The 23716-nt window shown below is 36.3% G+C and overlaps 2 long non-coding RNA genes and 2 pseudogenes across 2 annotated transcripts in view; 1 reads left to right on the top strand and 3 right to left on the bottom strand.

Moving 5' to 3' along the window:
* The window catches only part of LOC149573287 (uncharacterized), a 62803-nt gene extending 49065 nt beyond the window's left edge, over positions 1-13738 (bottom strand). Inside the window, exon 1 of the long non-coding RNA XR_016359652.1 lies at positions 13686-13738. This is a non-coding gene — a long non-coding RNA (uncharacterized LOC149573287). The remainder of the gene's footprint in view (positions 1-13685) is intronic.
* An 821-nt stretch (positions 13739-14559) lies between these two features.
* Positions 14560-21605, bottom strand: LOC149573284 (uncharacterized). The gene is made up of 2 exons (XR_016359651.1): positions 21470-21605; positions 14560-15013 (listed from the first exon to the last, which is right to left on the bottom strand). It is a non-coding gene; the product is annotated as an uncharacterized LOC149573284 (long non-coding RNA).
* On the top strand, positions 16188-17674 carry LOC149573286 (uncharacterized; annotated as a pseudogene).
* On the bottom strand, positions 18974-20411 carry LOC149573285 (pentatricopeptide repeat-containing protein At5g15010, mitochondrial-like; annotated as a pseudogene).
* Positions 21606-23716: the final 2111 nt, after the last annotated feature.

The raw sequence follows: 23716 nt of genomic DNA, 5'->3' as shown, positions 1-23716 counted from the left end.
CTATGTTTGGAAAAAAGTAAGATTCAAACAGATCTTTGATGTAGAGAAAGGACTATCACTGAATATAATTAAGAAGCTAAGGGAAGACTCAAATCTATTATAGTGGCTAATCATATGAAGAGTCCAAAATTTTCACAAGGTAATAATGCTAAAGTAAAATGGAGAACTAAAGGAAAACAAGAAGTGTCAAAGAGAACCTCAAGGCAGGGGACATCATCAAAAGAATGTAAAGATATGGAAATAAATGGGTGTGAAGAACCTCCTTATAGCAATATCGTGCGAATGCTCGAAATAACAGAATACAAAGTGATAGCAGAACTCAGAATGAATCTACTGATCGCAGGCCACTTCGAGGGGGTAACCTCCTTTGAGCAAGCTCAATACAATAAATTCGTCCGTGCCCATCAAGAGCCTCAACCTATTCTTATATACTGGGTACGATCTAGAAAAGTAATACTACCTATGCATGTGGGATAATAAAATATACTCACGGGACGACTTACAAAGCATATGCGTCCAACAACACTACTCTAACAAAATAAACAGAAGGAACACATAGGTTCCTAACATCCCCTCTCCCTTAGAAAAAAGCTTTGTCCTCAAAGCTGAAGGTGTGGAAATTGTTGTTGAATCTGAAGAAGGGGTTCCCAGGTAGCATCCTCTGGTTGCATGCCATGCCACTGAATCAAGACCTCAGAGATGGAGCGAGAGTGAAGCTGGCGAGTGCGCTGGTCAATGATTGCCACCGGCTCCAGGATAATGGATCCTTCCGTATCCATTTCAGGGAGAGTAGTTTGTGCTCTGACAGTGGTACCCAGAACTTTCTTTAGACAAGAAACATGAAAGACTGGATGAATGTGGGAAGAAGGAGGAAGTTCCAGTTTATAAGCAACTGAACCAATCTTCTGCAGAACCTTATAAGGCCCATAAAATTTTGGGGCCAGCTTATGACGCCCTTTCAGCTTTAGGGAGGATTGTTTGTATGGCTGTAGACGAAGAAAAACCATATCCCCAACTTGAAATGAGCGCTCAGAATGGTGTTGATCTGCTTGCTGTTTCATCCGATTACGGGCCATGTGAAGATTATCCTGTAAGGTACGAAGAATCTGATCCCTGCTGCGGAGAACTATGTCAACTGCCTGGACTGGTGAGCTGTTGGGAGTGTAGGGAAGGAGCACTGGAGGTGCCTGACCATAGACTGCTTCATATGGAGTCATTTTAGAGGCAGTGTGGTAAGAGGTATTGTACCACCATTCAGCTAAAGGGAGCCACTTGGCCCACTGATGTTGCTGTTCGGAAGTGAAGCAACGAAGATAAGTTTCCAAGCATTTATTGACAATTTCAGTTTGACCATCAGTTTGTGGGTGATAGCCCAAACTCATCTTCAGTTTGGTGCCAGTTTTCTGAAACAGTTCAGTCCAAAAATGACTGGTAAAAGTTGCATCACGATCAGAGACAATGGAAGAAGGGAGTCCATGAAGACGAAATATCTGGTCCATGAAGATTTGTGCAACAGAGGAGGCAGTATAGGGGTGGCTGAGGGCACAAAAATGACTATATTTCGAGAGACGATCAACCACAACCAAGATCACTGTCTTGCCACCGGATTTAGGAAGCCCTTCAATGAAATCCATAGAAATATCAGTCCAAATCCGTGTAGGGATGGGCAATGGTTCGAGCAAGCCAGGAAGGAGGGTCGTTTCACCCTTGTGGCGTTGGCAAGTATCACATTCAGCCACCATCTGTTGAATCGTCTGTTTCATCCCTTTCCAAAAGAAGTTTCTCCTTGCTCGCTCATAAGTTTTGAGGAAGCCTGAGTGCCCTGCTGAAGGAGAAGCATGGAGTTCATAAAAAATAGCCTGATGTAGAGCTGGGTTCTGAGGAAGCACTAGCCGACCCTTGTATCGAAGAGAAGCACCATCCCAAGAGTAATGTGGTATAGCAGAAGGATTATTGGCTAGCTGGTGAATGATTTGAGATAAAGAAGAGTCACTGTCATAGCCCTGCTGAACAGACGCTAACCAATTGGGAATGGGCATAGAAATAGCGGAAAGGGAAGCTTGATTATCAAATGTGCGAGAAAGAGCATCTGCCACAATATTCTCCTTACCCTTCTTGTAGGTGATCTCATAATCATACCCCATGAGTTTGCTGACCCATTTCTGTTGTGTAGGAGAGGATACCCGTTGTTCCAGGAAGTATTTCAGACTTTGGTGATCGGTTCTGATGCAAAAATGACTCCCTAAGAGGTATGGCCGCCACTTCTGTACAGCATGCAAAATAGCCATCATTTCTTTTTCATAAGTAGAGAGGGCTAGATTCTTACCAGAGAGGGCTTTGCTAGTGAACGCAATAGGATGGTCATCTTGCAGGAGAACAGCACCCAATCCATTGCCGCAAGCATCACTCTCAATAGTGAAGGGTTTGGAAAAATCTGGCATCGCGAGAACAGGTGTACTGCACATAGCCTGTTTCAGTTGTTCAAATGCAGTCTCAGCAACAGGGGTCCAGGAGAAGGCATCCTTTTTTAACAGAGCTGTCAATGGTGCTGCAATTTTCCCGTAATCTTTGACAAACTTGCGGTAGTAGCCAGTCAACCCCAAAAAACCCCAAAGGCTCTTGAGAGTTTTAGGATGCGGCCAAGTTTTCATGGCATCTATTTTTGTAGGATCCACCCGCACTCCATGGTGTGCAACAATATGCCCGAGATACTCCACTTCCTCCTGGCCAAAGACACATTTAGATAGTTTTGCACAGAGTTGATGATCAGAGAGAAGTTGCAAGACAAGCTCCAGATGATGTAGATGCTCAGCCCAAGTTTTGCTATATATGAGGATATCATCAAAGAAGACCAGAATGAATTTCCGGAGGTATGGTCGAAATATGTTATTCATCACTGCCTGAAATGTTGAAGGAGCATTCGTGAGGCCAAAGGGCATGACTAAAAATTCATAGTGACCATCATGTGTGCGGAAGGCAGTTTTAGGTATATCCTCCTCATTAACCCGAATTTGATGATACCCAGAACGAAGATCTAACTTGGAGAAAAAATGAGCCCCATGAAGTTCATCAAGAAGTTCATCAACAACTGGAATGGGAAACTTGTCCTTTATAGTGAGATGATTAAGTGCTCGGAAATCAATGCAGAGTCGCCATGACCCATCTTTTTTGCGAACAAGCAGAACTGGAGAAGAAAAGGAACTGGTACTAGGGCGAATAATACCTTGCTTCAGTAAGTCACGGACAAGTATCTCGATTTCGGTCTTCTGATGAAATGGGTAGCGGTAGGGCCTGATGTTGGGCGGAACACTGCCAGGAAGGAGCTGAATATGGTGGTCCTCTGGACGAGAAGGAGGTAATCCCACAGGTTCAACAAATATACCAGAATACTTGTCCAAAATGTGTTGGAGATCGGCAGGAGTGCTAGAGACTGCTGATGGTTGCATCTGAATGGAATGGAGCTGAGCGATGACACCATGTGAATTCTTCTTAAGAAGTTTTTCCATACGGTGTGAACTGATGATGCTGAGAGACCCTGGTTGTAAGCCTTTCAAAGTGTGTTGGTGCCCCTCGGCTGAAAACTGCATCCAAAGTTCAGCAAAATCCCAGAGAATGGGGCCAAGAGTGCGTAACCATTGGGCACCCAAAACCACATCACAGCCACCTAAGGGTAAGGCAAACATGTCAGAGCGCATGTTATAATCTCCAATAGAGAGACGCACATTGCGACATTTCCCTTTACAAGGTAAAGTGCCCCCATTGGCAATCATGACTTCAAAGCTAGAGCAGGGATGGATAAAGCAATCAGCCTGTTTGGCTATTCGTGGATCAATGAAGTTATGAGTGCTACCAGAATCAATGAGTATAGTAAGAGGGATCTTCTTGAAGAAACCCTGGACCCGCATGGTTTGTGGAGTAGTGACTCCTGCCAAAGCATGGACAGATATCTCTGGTGGAGCTTCTGGTGAAGGAGGTCCAGGCTGGTGAGGCTCAACCTCATCATCCACTGTTTCCTGAGCATCTACATATTCTTCCAGTTCCGGTGGAGAATCCACATCCAAGAGATAGAGCTTTTGCTGAACACATCTATGGCCCCGAGACCATTTCTCATCACAATTATAACAAAGCCCTTTGTCTCGCCTGACTCGCATCTCTGTTTCAGACAAGTGCTTGATCGGAGTAGTTCTGGGAGCTGGTATGACTGGAGGGTTGTGAGAACTTGTATTTCTGAATGGAACAAAATTAGATCTGGAGCGTTGTAGAGCACTAATCTTGTCTTCCGCTAACTTAGCCAACCCAAGGGCTTCCATCATTGTAGTAGGTCGAAACATTTTGACTTCTGAGCGAAGTGCATCCTTCAGACCACTGACAAAACAACTACGGAAGAATTCATCAGACAAGCCCTCTGTGTAATTAGCTAATTTTTCAAACTATGTCTGGTATTCTCTTACAGTGCCTGTTTGACGCAGTTTAGTGAGTGCTCCTGTGAAATCATCAAAGGAACTAGGGCCAAAGCGCTCCAAAATGAGGGTGCACAATTCTCGCCACGTTGGGTCTACATTAGCCTTGATGTACCAACGGAACCATTGAAGAGCTTCATGTTCCAAATGAAAAGATGCAAGGGAGACTTTGTGGTTATCCAAAGTATTATGCAAGCTGAAATACTGCTCTGCCCTATAGATCCATCCAGTCGGATCAGAACCATCGAAGCGTGGAAAATCAAGCTTTGGTCCACGGAAATTGCTAGAAGAGGACCCAGTATCTCCTGAATGGTTTCGGCTCATGGCTGACTGCTGAAAGTTAAGACCCAGAATTTTGTCATCCAGATCTTGAAGTTTGGTTTTGAGGGATGCAATTTCCTCTTCCATGATTTTTGCTCCTGTACGCGTAACAACCATAAAACAAGGTTTTTTTTTTTTTTTTTTTTTTTTTTTTTTTTTTTTTTAACAGTCGACTTAGAAAAATTCACTCACAGACAGAACAACTGAAAAGAGTTATTGCAATAACAAGAGATATTAGAAGTGAGAGGAACCTGAAGGCCACGACAGAAAAAAAATTTGATGTAATTTCCACCCAGCGAGCCCAAGAGAGTGCTCTGATACCAGATGTGAAGAACCTCCTTATAGCAATATCGTGCGAATGCTCGAAATAACAGAATACAAAGTGATAGCAGAACTCAGAATGAATCTACTGATCGCAGGCCACTTCGAGGGGGTAACCTCCTTTGAGCAAGCTCAATACAATAAATTCGTTCGTGCCCATCAAGAGCCTCAACCTATTCTTATATACTGGGTACGATCTAGAAAAGTAATACTACCTATGCATGTGGGATAATAAAATATACTCACGGGACGACTTACAAAGCATATGCGTCCAACAACACTACTCTAACAAAATAAACAGAAGGAACACACAGGTTCCTAACAATGGGATTCATCCACTATTGGTTCAAGATCAATCAGCTTCTAGCGAAAGGGATCAAAGCATGTCTAGTTCCATTGATACTAAACAACAAGAAGTGAATATCTCTCACAGCAAAATCTCTTCAGATAAGCATATAAATCTTACAAGTGAGGATCAAGACAAAATGTTACCATTATCTCAACAAAACAAGGCATCAAGGGATTCTGATAAAGACAACATAGAGGATCTAGAGAATTCCTTATTATTTGGATCAAAAGTAGATAAAGATGAAACTCTCAAACCCATAGAGGAAGTACTTAATATGGAGTAGTGTCAGCGGCAGGTTTCAAGAGAAATAACTTCAAGCAAAGAGGTTGCTATCGGATCTTCCAAGTTTTGGTAGACTCCATCAGCTTCAGATAGTTCACCATTTACTCCAGTAGTCAACCAAAAAGTAACGGATTGCAATGCAAAGAGGGCAGAAAGCTTCGTGTTAAAAGAAGTACAAAACTTCCTTAATAAGGATATTACTATGGATTCAATATTGGAAAACCTGAAATCAGAAGACGAGGATCTCGATCAATTATCTGATGAATTAGTTCGGGTATTCTTCTCCGAGAATATTGATGATAGTTTAGAGTCCCAGAAGGAAGAAATAGTTCAGAAAATTCTTAAATTGGGAGGTAGCAACTATACATGTGAAGATTTAAGATGAGATCTTTTGAATATAGAGGTTGAGGATAACATCAAGGGGTAGATTCAGAACAATGGAAATGTGATGTTTACAGAACTAAGAGATAAAGAGGCTGGTACAGATAAAATGAAAGGTTTAGACTTCGAAGTTGAACATCAGCCTAGCATTTTTTATCAAATCATCAGAGAACTTGAAACTAAAGATATGGAAGGAAAGGTCAGCAACAAGATTTCTATTACTCAGAGTGCAGAAAAAGAATTAGAGCATCTCGGGATCCCGATGAATTAGAGCTCACCTAAATATGGAACAATGAAAGGTAAAAGAGGTAGAAGATCACTGAAGGAACTCAGGGCAGCAGATGGACTTAGTAGAGAACAACAAAAGATTGATCAGTTACTTAATGACGAGAAGGGGAAGGGTCTTCCCAAGGAGGCATGAAGATTAGAACATGGAATGCTAGGGGCTTAAATGCCCCTAGCAAGAAAAGGTTATTAAAACAAAACCTTAAATCTTTTGAATCAAAAATTATTTTAGTACAGGAAACAAAGTTAAATAAGGCTGAAGGAATGAAGTTAGATAAGATGCTAGGTCTTTGGTGCTCCATCTTTCAAGAATCAGTCGATGTGTCAGGAGATCTAGGAATTTTTTGGAATCCTAGGAAGGTATTCATAGCTTGTCTAAAGTGTAGTAACAATTGGATCAGTGTTAATGTCCAGAGTCTAAAGTCAAATCTATAGTTTATTTTAATTAATCTTTATGGCCCAACTAATCATATGGGGAAAAAAGTTGTCTGGGAAGAAATTAGTACTTTCATTAACAACTTTAAGGATAGATCCTTTTTGGTAGGAGGAGATTTTAATACTATCTTAGATCTATTAGAAAAAGCAAGGGGTATTCAACATCTCTCGCAATCGTCTTTAGATTTTAAAATATGGTATGATAAGCATAGCATGATTGACATACCAACTAATAATGGGAATTTTATATGAAATAATAGAAGGAAAGATTTCACATACATTGCTGAAAAATTGGATAGATTTTTTATTATAGGTGATCTAGATGCTAATAATTTTAATTTTCATTCGTCCATTTTGCCAATTGTCAGGTCTAATCATTTCTCAGTTCGGTTAGAATTTATAGAGCCAATAAAACCCGTTAGGAACCCATTTAAATGTGAAAAAATGTGGTTCCTAGATCCTAATTTCATCAAGAATATCAAATAATAGTGGGCGTAAGATAATTTTGAAGGTTCCAAGATGTTTATCTTCATCTCCAAAATGAAGATGCTCAAAGAATGGATTCTAAGATGGAACAAACATTTCAACAATATTTTTTAAAGAAAAAATAGATATAGAAAATAGACTAAGAAACTTAAATTTAGAAATAATTAAGAAAGGCATGAACAATGAAAGTTTTTTTTGTTAGCAAAAGAATTACTCACTAGATAGGAGGATATATTATCTAAAGAAGAGATTTTTTGGAGACAGAAATCTAGAGAAAAGTGGCTAGATGAAGGGGATCGGAATACAAAATTTTTTCATAACTCCATCCTATATAATAGATCGCAGAGTAAAATAACTAGTATTAAAAACCTCTTGGGTTCATGAACTAAGAAACCAAGTGAAATTGCGAAGACCATCGTGACACACTTCCAGGAAATATTAAATAATTACGAAGGTTCGAATAGAGAGGCACAAGATAAAATGCTTAAATTCATCCCCAAACTAATTTCACCCGAGGATAATAAGATATTAAATAAACCTATAACTTTGGAAGAGGTGAAATCGGTTGTTTTTAATATGAACCCAGATAAATCTCCAAGTCCGGATGGTTTTTAGGCCTTCTTCTTCCAAAAATGTTGGGATATTATTGGGGAAGATCTCTGGAAAGCTATTGAAGTGTCAAGGAATGGCGGAGGTATGTTATTAGAAATCAATCATTCCTTTCTTACATTGATTCCCAAAAGGAATGAGCACAAGACTGTCAGGGACTTTAGGCCTATTGCACTGTGTAACACGGTCTATAAGATTTTCTCCAAGATTCTAGCAAATAGACTTAAGGGTTTCCTACCAAAGTTAATTTCTGAGGAACAAACGGGTTTTGTTCCTAGTAGATCCATTCTTGATGGCATTCTTACAATCCAAGAAACCATTCATTCTGCTTGTAAGAACAAAGAGCCATGCATGTTCATGAAACTAGATATTCAAAAAGCTTATGATATGGTTGATTGACGATTCTTGTGTAAGGTTCTTGAAGCTTTTGGATTCTCCCATTAATGGATCAATCTCATTTTTAAATTTATTTCTACTCTAAAAATTTCAATACTCATTAATGGGATGCCTGAAGGTTTCTTTGAAATTTCAAGAGGTATTAGAGAAGGAGACCTGTTATCTCCCTCCCTCTTCATCATTATGGCGGAAGCCTTCAGGAGAGTTGTGTCTGATGCCTACTATAATTTTTTTAAAAAAATTGGCATTACTATTGCAAGAAACATGCCCAACATCACGCATCAGCAATACGTAGATGATACTATACTGCCTGGCAAAAGTACAGGTTTTGAGGCATTAGGACTTAAAACCATCATAAAATCTTATATGGTGGCATCCGGTCAAAAAGTAAATGAGAACAAATCTGAAATCTATTTTTTAAATACTAAAAAAGAAATATAAGATTAGATATGTAAGTTGATGGGTTATAAAAAAGGTCACTTTCCTCGTAAATATTTGGGCATTGCTCTAGAGAAGGGCACGAAATCCAGTAAGTTTGGCATAACACCTTTGAAAAATTGGATGCTAAGATCGGAAACTGGAAAGATAAATGGCTCTCGAAAGTAGGAAAGACTACTAAAATTAGTTTTGTTTTATCGGCCATTCCTATCTATCCTCTTTCCTGCCTCCCTATCTCTAAAAGTAATCGCCTAAAATTTGAAGCCAAGCTTAGGAATTTTCTTTGGAAAGATTGTGAAGAAGACAAAAAATTGGCACTTATAAAATGGCAAAATATTTGTAAACCCAAGGGCATGGGTGGTCTTGGGATTAAGAATTTGGAATGGCAAAACGAAACCTTAGGAGCTAAATTAATTTAGCGTCTTTTTAAAGAAAGAGATCACAAATGGGCGAAGATTTTATATAATAAATATCTCAATGCAAAAGACCCTCTATCGATTTTTAGAATGAAGAACCCTCCTAAAGGTTTGGAATGCTAGAATTTTATGTTGAAGTTTCTCGATTTAATTTGCAAGTTTCTCACCTGGGATGTCAATTTGGGAGATGAGGCCTTATTTTGGGAGGATTTCTGGGATGGACACCCTTCTATAGTTTCTAGACCTTTCCCTGAGGAGCTCAAGAATAAATTAGTCTCTCTTTGGGGTGTTAAAGTCGGTAACTATAAGACAAAAATCACCTCGAAAGGAACAAACAAATGGGTCTGGAAATCTTTGGTAGGGGTGGGAGCAGATGTTATGGCTATAAAGGCCTTTGAAAAGATTTTGTCAAATAGGGAAATTAAGCAAATTGAGAGGAAAGATGAACTTATTTGGGCAGCAGCGAATGACGGAAAATATAGTGTGAGAAATGGTTACAAAGCTCTGTTACATTCACAAAGATGGAATAAAATAGATATTCCTCTCAAGCTCTGTTGGGATGCCGCTTGTCCCCCCAAGGCAGGAATCTTCTTATGGGTTGCTCTCCAAAACAAAATTTTAATAGCAGACAGGTCTTGCAAATTTGGCTTTCAAGGTCCATCTAGATGTGTGTTATGTAAACAAAACAACGAAGATGTGGACCACCTATTAAATAGTTGTTCTTTTTCTCAAGCATGTTAGGAATGGATTAGACTCGGGTTGGGGTGGTCTACACCTTTGCCAAAATCTTCCCTAGATCTCCTCAAAGGATGGCCCACAAATTTGGTTAAAGGTATCTATAGTAAACTATGGAATATATGCCCTTCAATCATTTCATGGGAAATCTGGAAGGAGAGGAATAGATGCATTTTTCTTGACTTCGAATTAAAGCGTGAGGAGTTAATTTTAAAAATTAAGGCTAGTATAGTGGAAGGAACTAATTCCCATCTAAGAAATTCTAGGAAAGAGGAAGGATCTTTCTCTACACGGGACGGTCTTATGAAGAAGAATTGGGTCAACTTGATTAACCCCCCTCTAGTTTACTTCAAGAAAAGTAAAGAAGCTAGGAAAAATTGTAAATGGTCTCCCCCTTCGAAGGGATGGTTTAAACTCAACTTTGATGGGGCAACTAGAGGCAATCCAGGTACGGCAGGGATTGATTGTATCATTAACAATGATATAGGCAAATGGATAGCTTAAAAAGCTATGTCTATTCGGCCCACCTCCAACAATCTAGCTGAATTAGAAGCTTTGGAAAAAGGATTGCATCTATGTCATGAGTTAGGGGTGACAAAAGTTATCATAGAAGGTGACTCCCAGATCATCTTAAACGCGATCAGGAAACGTACCACTCCTAATTGGGTCCTCAACTATAAATTAGGCGAAGTGCTCAAGCTTCTAGATCAGTTTCTTGAGAGTAGGATATGTCACATTTTTCGTGAAGGTAACCAAAAGGCGGATCAACTAGCCAATAAAGGTGCTGATGGTGCTAATTTCCAGGTCATTAACAAAGTATAACTGGTCTTAGCTATATCTCCTAAATTACCAAATTAATTCTTTCCTCTTTCAAGTTTATTTAGCCTTTTGATTTTAGGAGTTCACCTTTTTCTTGTTGTTTATTATTTATGACTTCACTCCATTATGGAATGTTATGTATGCTTTGGTTGCCAACTATGTAAGTTGCTATGATTGGTCCTCGCCGAAGCTTTTGAATGCCTCCCTTTCCGCTTATTATATTGATAAGTGGCCTCCTTTGTTATTTTATCTAAAGTGGCATTGATATCATGATTTTTTGTCCCTATGGCTCCTCCATCATTTTCCTTTTTGTTTTCCTCGTGTTGCGATCTGATGATGTCATTGTTTCATGAGGTCATGCCAAAGTGGCATTCCAGACCCTTCGCTTGTATTTGTTTTATTCACTGCTATCATTTTCCTCATACATTGTTTGGTGTGTCCTTTTCTACAAATGGAGTCCAACATCTACGTTTTTCATGCTAAGGAAACTCGTACCATGGCCTTTCGTGGCAATGTTAAACCAGAACGTTGGAATAGAATTCTACAACCAATGGACAATATGTCAAGGATTGTTGTGAGCAGGCTATTGGGGAAGGAGTCTTTAACTATAAATTCACATGGAGGACAAACAATGATATAACTAGTTCCTTCATTGGTTGCATGGCGAGAGCGAGGGTAGAGCACAGAGTTATAATCCGGCTTTGATGTGATATTTTTTATCCAACATGGAGAAAGGGGCTTGAGCAAGCGGTTAGGAGTATTGATGATAAGCTGTGGAAATACATGGATCTTCCACCGGGGTCTCCAGATCTGGAGGTTGCCTACTATCGTCCATCGCTGATCATTCGTGAGAACCTAGCCTTTTACAGGGAATGGCCCAAGATGGAGGCAAGTATGCATTTTCTTCTGCACTAGAGGGGCATTGTGCAGGAGGAGAATAGGGTTTGACTTACAAATTACCTCAGTGTTTTCAATGCATATATTCATCCTGGGGTATTGTTTGACAATCTAGATGCCCTAAGTTTTTGTACCCCAAATTCGAAGAAGACCGATTGGGCTAAATCTAGTTTCAAGTTCCCCCCCAACTTTCATGTGGAAAACCCTAATGATATCTCTAAAGTGATTATGGTATTCCCAAAGTAAGGTTTTCTCGGATGTTGGTATATTTCTAGGTTTTTGCTAATAGTATTGATACCAATGTATCCCTGCTAAAGGGTTTTTGTAATGGACTCTATTGATATGGCTTAGTCGTTTTTAGTTGTACTTAAGCATTTTGGTTTTGTATGATACTCTGGGTCACAGGCGCATGTAGATTTTGAAAACTCTTTTACCATGGACTTGTGAATAGGCGTATTATGGTATCAATTATATAAGATATTAATGTATGTTGGGTGGCCCTAGCTCCTCAGTATTCATAAAATGTGTGTTATTGTCTTTTTATTGATTTGTAAGGTTCATTTTAATGTCGTTGAGATAGTGTGAGTATAAATGGAAGGTAGGTTGTTTATTCATGATATCTTCAATTAGATGATGCGTGTTAGCTCTGATTATGCTCATAGCTATTTGATTTACACTTATGGATGTTTGTTTTATAGTATATAACTATCTTCTCGCATTAGTATTATAGATTGACAACTTAGATTTAAAATTCTGTATCGAAATTTCTTGGGGAATATGGAGGTTGTTCTTGTGATTTCATTTAAAGGGAGGCACTCTGTTCTGTCTACAATTGGCCAAAATTCTGGATGATAAACAGGGATGGTTGCCTCATATATCTCCTTAACTATGTATTCAACATTTCGCTAGCATGTTATTGGCTAAATTAGTAGAATTTATAATGTATTGTACTTAATGCTATAGCACTCTGTTGTCTACCTCTATCCTTAGCTAGTCTTCGATTTTTGTTTTCATTTCTCTGTTGTCGTCCGGTTTCTACACCTATTATGCTACTTTTAATATTTAGTAAGGCATCTCTGTGTTGGCATCTAAATGTTGGGCATGCAATTTTGTGGTGCTAGCCCGAGTATGGAAAAAAGGAATTGGCGATGGATATTTCCAATCTTGCTTGCCAGATTTGAGCAGTCAAATCTAAATCTTTATCTTGCTTTTGTAGTTGTCATGATCTCGATTTTAGGCTTTTAATCATTCTTTATTGTCCTGTTTGGTTAGGCGTAATTAGTTTTATGTTCTTGATTTATATAGGAGACTTTAATTGCATCTATTGTGGTCCTATCTTTGTTATTTAATTAGGATTTATCAAAACTAATTTGCATTAGATGGAATTCTATCTTAATATTTATTATTAACCAATTTGATTGCAAGATAGTTAGACAGGGATAAGCGCATTTGGTCTCTACACATAAATAAAAAGGAAATATTGGAATCCTTGGCAAGAGGCACTGGTGGCTTCAAAGAGTGATGTGCTTGATTATCACTGTAAACAAATATTTACAATGTAATGTATAATTAGGATTTTCTAACTGGGGTATGCCCCTTTTATGTTGTAATAATATAGGACTGAGGTCTCGGGCTAGATTGGAGGTTTTATTTCCCCGTTCTTTCCTACCAGTGCTCGTTTGAACGATGGAACACTATTGTAATTATTTTATTAATAATAATATAACATCATGACATTGGTCGTTTACCGAAAACAAAAAAAAAACAAAAAAAAAACACAGGATACTTTATGAATATATTTAAAAGCAACTCCAGTTTGATCATCAGAATTTGAATTTGGTTTCATCACACCACATCGGATGCAAACTCCCCACATAAATCCTGGATGGGGATGGCATGTTGGACTACTGTTAGATGCTTCTATATTATCTGGAAAAGAGTGTCAGTGCATGAAATAATAGTAAATCATTTTCAATCAAATGTGTGACAACACAAAATAAATAGACCTTTGAAATAGGCATAAAAAGCATTTCATGAAAGCCTATTGTTAGATACCTTTAATGTCTTCATGCATAGAAGCTTGCACCTCTCTGCTTCCCACAGGTGCTATTCCTCCATCACACAATCTCTGTCTTTTTAGATTATACCCAAAGAAAAAACATTGTAATATAATATTTGGAAACTTTTAGAGGAGAAAAATACTCAACAGATACAACAAGAATAATGAATATTTATGATCAATAGCCTTTTCAAATTATATTTTTTGCCAATAGGAACTCTAGAGATGCCAAATTCTTAAGACAAGACACTTGAGCTTAGAGTTCCATAGCAATTTTGTTTGCAGGTGAGCTTAGAGTCCCATATATATAAGAGTTATAAATGTAAGTAGTTGTTCTAATTTCTCTGAACAATAGATGTTATCTTATTGCTCAATTAGTGTCTATCATCATCATCAAAGCTAAAATTCTAAAGCTCGATATGCGCATAGTATGGTTGAAGAGACAATGATCCAATCATTTCATACAACTCAAGATTCTTTGAGTGCATTCAGAGTTTGCATTGTGGTTAATGGGTCTTGTGTCATTCGGAGAATCTTTTGTAATGGGAGTAGTAGTTGTATTCATGGTACATATCTTGATGCAAAACCTTCAATACATAGCTCTGGTTCTTTTACTAGCAGATAGAGGAAGATGTGCATAATCAACAATAACATGACTAGATTAAGAACAAATAGTTAAAATCTGAGGATCCGAGGAAAATGAAAATTGCTAGTTAAAACCCTACAAACCTCTCTAAATACAATCATTTCCACAAGGAAGCAATGAATGTAAACATTTGATCGCACATATTGGAAGGCTACTTTCACATTAAAAAAGAAAACAAGGGCATCTTGAATGATGCTACTTGACAAAAAAGTGAAAGTAAACGATTTTGTGAGAATAATTGATGGATCTATTCATGGATCTTGCAAGTTATTGATGTTAAAGATTGGAAAAGCATGTAAACATCTCTTTTCCACTTAAGAAGACTAGCTAAGAAAAATTGCCTGTGATCCTTCAGAAATTAAATTGCTCTTATGCTGAGAAATTATATGGTGGGATTTGGAACATAGTACTTGGTTATGGCATAGTTCAAAAATGTGAAACAAACGAGATTCATAGCACCGCAACAAAAAGTGGAAGTTTGAGCAATTACAAATTTGAAATAACTAACTTTTCCAGCTGTAATCCTGTTCTGTAACAGAACATCATCTTAATTGGTTTCTGCATCTTACTCATTACCACAGCACCTTATTCCTTAGCACTATGTGGGCACTGTATAAATGCTGTACCATTTTCTGTTCTGGAGAATTAGGCAGTTCCTAGGAGCTTCTTGATATGTTTCTGCAAACATAAAGTACAACTGTTATTGATTATCTTATTGATACGTCAAACGTTTGTTATTGACACAATAAACATGATCATATGACTGAGCATTTGAATTCCAGAATTAACTGTAACAAGCTACGACTATAACTCTCTTAATGTTATCATTATGCTCTGGTTATAATAGTTTTTGGTTGACTATTACATATGTCAATGGTTGGAAGTGTCTGTGGCATGTTTTCGGGGTTCATTGCTCTGGTTATAATAGTTTTTGGTTAACTATTACACGTGTCAATGGCCGGAAGTGTCTGTGGTGTGTTTTTGGGGTTCATTGTTTAGAAACAGTATGTGCATTCAGATGCATTGTCATCGTGTTTGGCTCTGTATTGTACTACAGTTGATAGTTACAGCTTGCACTTTGGAAGTCAAGGAATGATATATATCTGGTTTCAAAGATTCAGAGGCTGAATAGAAACTTAGAAGTGACAAAGGCTTCACTATGTTGATGTCCCAAATTGATGCAATAGAGGATTATAATGTGAGCCAGCTAGAGGTGGCATGTTGACATTCGTTGAGGCCAGTAGGCTGAAAAGAAACTTAGAAGTGGCAAAGGCTCCACCATGTTGATGTCCCAAATTGATGCAATAGAGGATTGTACTGTGAGCCAGTCAGAGGTGGCATGTTGATATTCATTGGGGCCAGTAGGCTGAAAATAAACTTAGAAGTGAAAAAGGCTTCACTATGTTGATGTCCCAAATTGATGCAAGAGAGAACTGTAATGTGAGCCAGCCAGAGGTGGCATGTTGATATTCGTTGGGGCCAGTAGAGTTGATGTTGGGTATTCACTTAAGAAGAGATATAATTACTTTGAATGTCTAATAGAAACTCACTTAAGAAGAGATATAATTACTAATTATCATGTGTGTATTTCACATGGTGTAATGACGAACTCTTGGAATTTTTTTTAACTGAATTGAAGTGTTGAGGTCCCTACCATTGTGACCTCCCAACTTTGATTAATTGAGAAATTATACTTGTAAAGTTTTTAAGAAGTTACTTATTACCATCCATGATCTTTCTTCCTCTGGATCACTTTCATCTACCACCTGCCCTTTAGTTTCAGTATGTGGGATGTATAGTTTTTTCTCTTTCATTTTATCCTTTTGATTTCATATCTTCAGGGACCTGGGACATGGAGTCTGCACTGGGTGTACACAAAGGAGTATTGGTTGGTTGTTTCTTGTTTAATAAAATGGAAATGGGAAGCAACAGTAATTCGAACTGCAAAATGTCTTACATGAATTTTTCTTTTAATGATCCAAGTCACAAGTAGTACTATGCAGGAGCAATCAGGGTTTATTGTGGGAAGACAAATAAATTTCAAATGAAAGATTTAAAGAACCTTGCAAATTTAAGAAGAAAGATTTAAGGAACCTTGCAGATCTTCAGGGGGGTCCTTATCAGACAAAAGAAGAATGAAGCTATTGAAATCAATTTCCAAGAATCTACTTCTCTTATCTATTAACTTCTCCCAGGATGCAGATAAATCCCTCATCGAGGAAGGCATAGGCCAAAGTTTATCCGTAATTGGGCATTTAAATTTCTTGTTTTATTCTCATTCAAGTTATATTACGATTTGATCACCTATTAATTGCTTCTTGTGATTCAGGATGCTCTGATGGTTCCAATGACCCGAATGGAACAAGAGAAGGCAGAGTACAAGTGGAGGAAAAAGGAAATGAAAACAAAGAAAAAGGGCATCAAAGATCAAAAGAAGTTGCAGAACAAGTGAACAAGTGTGAAGATAAATCCTCATCATGTGATCCAACCTCCAGTGAATGTGAGGTACCCATGAATAATATTCCTGAGCCACCCCTGATAACAGAGGACACCATTCCTGTCATTCTAATAAAATAAAAATTGTTCAAATACATCTGGGTTGTATGGGGACTCTGCCAAGGGTGAAAGAAGGGTAAAGGTGAGGGAAGTGGAGGAGTGCATGAGAGGAAAGTGCAAGAAATTGGGGCCTAAGAAGTTGCTGGCTAATTTTGACAACATTATGGTAAGTATTTACGGAGGAAGAAATTCTTTTGTTGATCAACAAAACCTCAATGTAGCAATTTCTTGACGTAAATAATCACAAAGAATATTGTTGAGCTTTCTCCAAGTTACAACAAGACTCAATGGCACAAAAAAGCATGTGTAACAGGTATTGATGAAAACAGATTCCAGGATCTTTGTCGTGTCTTGCGATGATACCTGGCAACATCACCCAATAAGTGCTATTGCTTTGATAATTTCCATGTGAGCTTTCTGTGACACAGGTCCCCACACCACTTTTACAGGACTAGGAAAATGACCGCATCTGCGAGCTTCTTTCCACAGCTCATCAATACTGATACTAACTGATTACTTATTATTTGAATCAGAATCCATTTTCCTTGAATTTTATTAATGATTGTTTGAAGAATGCTATGGCTAATTTGATGATCCAAAAGATATATGAAATCAAAGAAAGTCAGTTTCCATTGAAATTTGACAATGTTCATAAAGGTCTCGTAATCATAATTTTAATTGTTATATGGTTCACTTACGAACTATATATGTGAGGTCTTTAATAGACCATTTAAATGATGTAATTAGGAAAGAGACAGGAAGTTGTCGAGCTGACAACTCTTGACAACATAAACCATGTAATCAGATCGATTAGAAAAGTTGTTAAAAATTGGTTCAACGAAGTTATTATATTGATGTTCGGTAATGACAGTTTGTATGTCTTTTAATAGAGAGGGCCTGACCAGTGAAGTGTGGTCGAGCCAGGATAGAATTGGTGTAATGAAGCAAATATCAATGAAAATATATAATTCCTGCATTTGAAATATGTTCTGGGATTCATTATGACTGTTGGTAATCGATGGATGTATAGTGAATATAAAAGAGTTAGAGTTTTTATCCTGAAGTACCATAATGGTATTTTGAACCCCATTATATTTATGTTCATATTCATTCAAAGGAACTATTATACTGCCTATCAGAAGTCGATAATGCATCAAGGGAGTCATTGTTCAACAACCTACATACGAAGCAGAAAGATTTCTAAATTAAGTGCTAATTTTATTGAATGAATTTATCCAACGTAAATGGATTTTGGTCTCTGTCTTAAACCGATTTATTAAAATTAAATGGTATCGGGTCTAGTATAAAATGGAAACAATATACTTGTGTTCGGCCATGATCATATCAGATTATTGAGCATTAAAGAAAAGATGACTGTGGTAATGTGAATTAGTTTCCAATACACATGGCTAGATTTGGTAAATGGTTTATAAATTACTAGCGCAAACAAAAATTCAAGATTCAGTTGTCTTTAAAATAATTGTATTCTATTAAATTTGGGAACATAGATATTGAGTTTCTTTCATTTTCTATTTTCAAAACTACACCCATCCCAAGCAATATGCAGATTGGTTATCCTAATGTCCATCAATTTCATGTTGTCTTAATTTATTTCACAACCCAGCAACACATTTTTTGCAATAGTAGACATGATTCATTTTATAGGGATCATAACTTTTTAGTGCACCGTTGGATTTGGCTTAGATTTTTACATGTTTGAGGAAATCTAATTCTACCAATTCTGACCGAAGGGATCTGGATTTGAATGGGTTGGGTATCCATCTAAAGCTGTGATTGCCTAATTAAGGGTATATAAAATATGTCATCAAAATGACAATTTCAGAATTGTTACAATGTTTTCGTGATATTTCTCTCATATGTGATTTCGATTTTTCCTTATTGTTCTGTGATAAATTAAAGTTGGAACTTGATTCAAGTATCTATTTTGGAAAGATTTGAGTTTGTCAAAGAATGTTATAATGTGTTTTTTGAATGAGAGCGGATTGTGGGTTCATTGTGTTTCCACTGCCACCTCTGCATCAATTAACTTCTAATCACTCTGTCATTGTTTCATGTGAGTTACTAGCTGTATTTACCAAGTTGCTTAATTGTATCTTCATGCTCATTAAACTTTTCCATGTTTCAAACTTTTAGAAAACTAGAACCTAAAATCCTGTAGGTTTGATAGCCTGGGATAAATCCCTTCTCTAACATTTCTGTAAAATGATCAAAAGCTTCTATAAGTATACCATTAGAACAGAGACCATCTATTAGCACACTGCAACTCTGACGTCCACAATTATAACCCTATTCTTACACATCTTTCTAAATTTGAAATGGCATGTCCATGTTTCTAGTAGATAAAAACATGTTAAGCAAGTTGTCATGAGCCTAAAGGCTCAAGAAAAAAGATTGTTCTAGAAACTCTTATACAGCTCAAAGGCTTCTTTAGTTTTTTTTTTTACTGCCAAAGTTTTCAAAAACATGGTTGTATATTTTCACATATGGAATGAAGCCTTATCTAACCATTCTCAGAAAGAACTCACATGTTTTGTCTAACTCACCTAGCATACAGAGGCAAGTGATCAAGAAATTGTATGCTTTTTCACTAAGTGCCTCTATAAAGGATGTGTTTGCCTCAAAGTTGACTGGACACCTTCTTGGCTCGTCTATTCCAGTATTCTAAATGCATATGTTGGCCTATTTACCTCGCACCATCCATGGATGAGAATGCTAAATGTTTTCTTATTGGGTGAAACTATATTTTCAATCTCTCAAATATCAGTTGACAATCCTCAACACGCTTTTAACAGCAGAGAATTTGAACTAGGTTGTTGAATTCTCCTGTACCACTTCCTTGGTCAAAGTTTTCAATCCTCTCAAAAGCATCCACTAAATCTTTTAACATTCCATCTTTCATATGTCATGAATGATGAGTTCTAAAGTTTAAGTCGGTCACCAAAAGGTCTCATTTTTTATATCTTTGAACAACTCCCACATGGCCTAATATTGATGTTCATTGCCCAAAATATGAATCATCAGATACAAGCTTTCTAGTGAGTGTCTATACCCGGGCTGCTGCCCAATCCATTGCAAAATCCTATGAGCTTACTCACAATCAATAGAAACAGATCTTATACTTTGTAGAAATAAACCTGCTGTGAAAGTTATCTTTTCTTTGAGAAATTATCTCCAAGATAGGAACAAAAATGTCACTCTCCTTAAATAATGTGCACAGGTTGTCTATTTGAGCAAGGAAATCCCGAGACAGATACTTTATTTTCAGTCTGCCATATTTTTTACTTTAAGAAACAAAGCAATGAACCCTATCCTTTATGTCTTGTCTCACATGTTCCTCTGTATTTCCAATTTTGTTTTCAGCAAGACCTGAAAATACCCTTGCAGATAATTGAACAAACAAATATGACAAAATAGCTGATAAAGGAAGAACATAAAAAATAGGTGTCTGCCATAGACATTCGACCATGGTCCTCCGAAGGAGCCTATCCCTAACATTCATCTCTCCATCACCATCTCCATCTCAATGGTGTGCACTGCTATGTATAGAAAATATTAACATTGTTAACAATTACATTGCATCTTATAGAAGACAGAAAAACAAGAAAGTGAAACTGCACCGGTAGATTTAGCAGGGTATGTGCTAGCGACAAGACAGAGCTATGGCCATTATAAATCCACGAGTTCAAGCCCTAGTGACCATACTCCCAATATTAAGGACAATTGCTGCCTGTGTACAATGCTCGATCAATGTTGCTAGTAAATTTTCTGGGATATTAAAGATGTTCTAGTAACCATTGCTGCCTGTGTACAATGCTCGATCAATGTTGCTGGTAAATTTCCTGGGATATTAAAGATGTTCTAGTAACATAACTAATGATGCAGCACAGTCTAATTTCAAGATTAACTTGCCAAAATGTGATTCATCCTATCTATGTTTTTTTTTTTAATGATATAATTTTAGTTAAAATTACGGTTTGGTTGCATGATCACAACCTCTTACTTCTGCTCATTTATCTATTTGCATGTAACATGTAATTTTTCAGCGTTTTTTTCTTTTAATAATTGATAATACAAATTTTGAAGCCTTTATATTTTAAAAGGGAAATCTACATTCTACTCCGTTTGTTTTTTCTTAATTAAATATTTTAGTATTTTAGATTTTATATTCTCCATTGTTTTATTATCTTTAGTTTCTTAAATTTATTAGAATTTATTATTCTTAGAATCTAAAAGCGTAGATTTTCAAAACCCTAACACATAAATTGAAAAGAGATTTATTAGAATTTAATATTCTTAGAATCTACTCAGTTTATAGGTCAAAAGAATGAAAATATCTCGAACTAAAGGATTTACCAGAATTTTTGTGATTTGATGCAACTTTGAAATGCATTAAAAATATCTGAAAACATAAACAAATGAAAATCGAAACACACTTGCTCCACTCTTACAATTTTCATTTCTAGAAAACTAGTTTTACCTCCAGCAGTCTAAGCTCATGCAATCAGTTGAAAACATAAAATAATACTTCAAAATATGAAGAAATCATGAAAGTATTACCTGCGCTCATTGTTTTCGGCTCTGGTGATTTTCTCTCAGCTTTTCCGTTTCGCACTAGGGTTTCAGTGCACGAAAAAAAAATACTGTAAATATTTTTTTATTTTATTAAAATAGTAATCGTCAGGTGTGATTGGCTTCTTCATACATTTATTGTATAGTATTTAAATATTATTCCTTATAGGCAGGAACTAATGTTCTCGATGAGCATGAGTTCGTGTTAAAAAAACTTATGCTACATTCCAGTTTTCTAAAGTTAGATTTAAAAAATCAATTATAGTATGTTAATTTCAAACTTTTGATTGGTTTGTTGCTAATTTCCGAGCGTTTATGTGTAATTTTGTAAGTAGAAAATTGAAGAAAATAAAGAGGTGGTGATGAGAGGTAATTAATTAGCACCTTTACAAGTTCATTTTTTCTCGAACCTTTTGTTACGAGTGTGTTTTTCTCGAGCCATCTTTACTTCCGTATTTGGAAAAACAAAAGATTGGACATAGCATTAGAAATTGGAAAGTAAATTATTTTTTAACGTAAATTGGAAAGTAAATCATTTTTTACATTTGTACCATTTTCTAATAATAAATAAATAGATGTGTTCTAAATGTAAATTCAAAAATTGTAAAGCGTAATCTAAAAAAAAATGTACTTTATAATATATTCATTAAAAAATTAAAACTATTTATATATTTACTAATTTTAATGAAAAATTCTTTCTTATAAATATTTTCAAATTATTTAATATTATGTAAATTATTTTTAAAAATATTTATTTATTTATTTATATAAAATAATTTGTATTTCACAAAGTTTAATTTGTATATTTATTTATTTATATGAAATATATTTTTAACAAATCTCATATACACCAATATAGCCACCTAATATGAAACTTTTACATATTTAGTTTCTAGTCACATTATTATCTTTATAATTTTTCTTTTTCATTTGAATTTGAAAATATAAGTAGGCAAGTGTCTTGCTACAAACATGATGTCTTACTCATGCAATGCTTATTTCTACATTTCCATCCATGATAATGTAGAGAAACCATGAGTGGTAGACCAATCTTGCCTCATATCTATCCCTTAAAGATTCCTCCGTGCACTTCCATATCATGTGTTGAAACATGCAAGAAGAACACCAACAAAGATCATTGAGTTTAGCTTTAAACCATGTGCATTTATCTAAGATAACTTAAGAGACTTTCAATTTTTTCAACAATAATTGCATTCTAGATCTACCCATCTCTATCAAGTTTTGAAATAACTTCATATCCTCATCAACATACTAATTTTTTTAATTGCTAGGAGACATGGTGCTCCAAGCAATAGTCTTACTTTGAAAAATCTCTCCAAAGACCTTTGAAACATCTTTTAAGACTCCATTTCTAGATATTCTCAAATTTTAAGGACTTGACTACACCTTACATTCTTGCATGTACACAAGTAATTAAAATAAAAGCAGAGTATAATGTTTAAATATAGTATCCATTGAATTATCAATTTAATAAAATTTAAGTATCAAAAAAAAAATGTAGATAATACTTTTTGATAAAATTATAATTAAATGGTTCATCTATGTATAACTCCAAAGTAACCATATAATTTCTACTAACTCATTTATGATTTCTAAGTGAACTAAGTCAGTTTGTCAAGCCTCACCTCGACCCTTCGTAGCCTTAGTTGTTACTTTATCATTTTGATACTCACGACTCGAGATGTCGAGACATTATCAGATACTTGAACATATCATATTATTTCATGTTGTGTGATGTTATTTTTAGATATTTGATGTCCGTCATTTAATGTTTTATGTATATGTATGTTGATGAATTAAGGTAGGATTAACATTTTGGTTTAAGATATTTTAAATGGTTAAGAATTGAATAGGATGAGAGGAACCCTGATTTTGTTGTAGATGGATGTTTTAATTTATGTGATTCCTGATATGTATATATACATATGTACATGTGATTTTCGAGACTACTGATGTGTGCAATGAGTGTGTAGATATTTTAGCCGAGAAAATTGACGAAGGAACATAACTGATCTCTATGTGCTAATTTTGGAAACCTTGTTGTTCGTAATTAAATTAAGATGTATGTATGTATCCTTATGTGATCAATAAATATTAATGTTCGTAACTATGTTTCTTTAGTGTCGCTTGACACTCGTGAATTGTTTATGTTCTTCTTCGTGCTAGCTAGGGTTAGCTGTGTAACCTCTAGACCTTAGTCGGTTTAAGTTAGTG

This window comes from Cupressus sempervirens, chromosome 2 (assembly GCF_028749045.1).
Source record: "Cupressus sempervirens isolate cs-2001-9-10 chromosome 2, ASM2874904v1, whole genome shotgun sequence".
NCBI classification, from domain to species: domain Eukaryota; kingdom Viridiplantae; phylum Streptophyta; class Pinopsida; order Cupressales; family Cupressaceae; genus Cupressus; species Cupressus sempervirens.
Note: the sequence above shows the minus strand (reverse complement) of the source record. Positions and strands in the feature narration are given on the sequence as shown.